We start from the raw sequence: 2,327 nt of genomic DNA, 5'->3' as shown, positions 1-2,327 counted from the left end.
TACATTAGCGTTGGTCCTTCGCGGTCCTTCGACGCTTTGTTGAAATCGATGTTGAAGACTCGGAAATACTTGATGTCGTTCTTTTCTGTTTCTTTTTAGTAGTACTTTTCTCTGCAATCTTCTTAGTTGCCCCCCCCGCATTCCTTTTTTTTCCGAACGTTTTTCCGCTATAGGGGCTGCTGGGACTGTCGCGGGTTCCTTCCATATTGGTTCCTTTCCACGTCCGGGATATATATTCCGTAAATGTCGAACGAAGGTAAAAAAACGATCTCCTAGTTTTTTTGAAGGCCAATTCAGGTATTTTCTATACATAAATGCGTACATGTAAGAATCGGAAAGGTCTTCTGTATAGTGTTTTGGAAGGTTTTTTTTTATTTTTCAAATATCCCCACAGTCTTTCGATATTTTGGGTGTGGACTCCCGTTTTTGGATCGACGAAATTTTCAGAGTGATTAACCGTCCTGTGTGATATTTCGATTCCTTCCAATTTGTCGATATTGTAGTAGCCTTTCCATTCGTCAGTCAATACAGTAGTGCCCGAATTAATAAATTTCGATATAATCCAATTGAGAGTATTTTCCGACCTGTCGTTTACTTGGCAAACGAAACAGCTTTTATCTTCTCGGCAAATGCCTCCGACGACCCATTTTGTGCTTATAAGCTTTCTACCTTTTTCGTATTTTCTTTTACAAATAACGGTCTCGTCTATTTCGACAGTTTTATTTGGTCCTCCTATTTTGAACGATAGAATATTATGTAGTGCTACTAGCATTACAAATCTTGACGGCCGGATGGCCGAGCGGTAAAGGTGGCAGCCTACCGCTCTGGGGACCCGGGATCGAATCCGAACGGGTCGAATAATCCCCAGGAATTTTTCGGGGGGTGGTCCGTTCGGATATGTCGGGCCCCGTCCCTCACCACCCGGTCGCCCCATTGTGGCCTGGCCGAACCTATAATGGGCCTACTAAAAAAGGCCCTCTTAGTGCCCACAGGGCGGAAAGAGTTAAAAAAAAAAAAAAAAAAAGCATTACAAATCTGATATGGTTCGACCAATCGACTGCAGCTTTGTTAGATATTTCGGCGGCATTAGCAGAAATATTTGTAGAGCAATCGAGCGCAAGGTGATGCCATATAAACGACAAAATCGAATTCCACGGTAAGTTTCCACATTTACCTTTAAACGTACCGTCGAAGGCAGAGCTGAAGTTCCAACATTTGTGGCATCTCATCGCACACGATTTTCTGTCGTTGCGATATACTACTTTGCACGGTTTGGAACATTTCGAACAAATGTCTACAGTGTGCTGTAACCCCAATTTGACAGCTAATTTAAACCCTCTGTCTATTCGCGAGTCAAGTCCAAGTTCAGTATAATCGTGTTCCAACAATTGGAAAAAAGTCTGGGAAGTACATCCCGCCCAAAATTCTTCGGAATTAATATCTATATCACTTATAGTTTTTAGTTAAAAAATCAAGATATAAATTAAATAACAAAGCTATCGTTAATAATATCATCACACAAAATGCGAATTATCTCGAAATATACAAACCTAAATCACAAAAAAAAAAAAAAGACTTCTCTTACGAATAAATTTTCGGTTTTCGATAGACGTACCACACGTCGAAACTTTCCTCTCGTCGAAAAATTAATATTAATTTGCATAATGCGACATATAGTATGGGTACGCCCCCAGTAGAGATTATCACTCGAGAATCTGATTCGAGATTACCGGAAACGCGGCCATCTTGAAAGTAGAGGGGGGAGAAATTTCCCCATCGCCGACGAGTCGCTAGGGAAAAAAATTTCCCCGTCTCCATCTTCGATACCATAGGTAATATTAACCTATCTGGGCTTTCCCCAGATATTAAAACATATTATAAAATTCTACTACAATAAATACAAATGTGTAGATAATACCGATTTTGTATATTAAGAAATGATAAAGCAGTACGATAACGAGAAATAAACAGGCAGCCTCGGCATTATAAATTTTGAGGAATCTTAAATACATTTGGTATATCAGAATTACTGTTCACAGATACGATTCAAGTCTGGAAACTTGCTTACTTACTGCCAATTATCCCAAGCTGATGACACCTCTATGCTCCATTTACTTCAAATTGCCAAGAACTAACCAAACTGTGTGAAAAATATGACATTACAAGAATACGCAACGATGGATTACTTCTCGACTTTAAAATTAACCTAAACTTCATCAGCAGAAAGGATACCCATAAAATTTGTTACTACTTTGTTAAAATCACTGAGAAAATCTTGGTAACATCTAATTATTTGTTGCTGTATGTTTGGGCTAATCCTTTATAAT

This window comes from Centruroides vittatus, unplaced genomic scaffold, assembly GCF_030686945.1.
Source record: "Centruroides vittatus isolate TY-2023 unplaced genomic scaffold, ASM3068694v2 contig_754, whole genome shotgun sequence".
Taxonomy (NCBI): domain Eukaryota; kingdom Metazoa; phylum Arthropoda; class Arachnida; order Scorpiones; family Buthidae; genus Centruroides; species Centruroides vittatus.
This window is presented reverse-complemented; position numbering follows the sequence as displayed.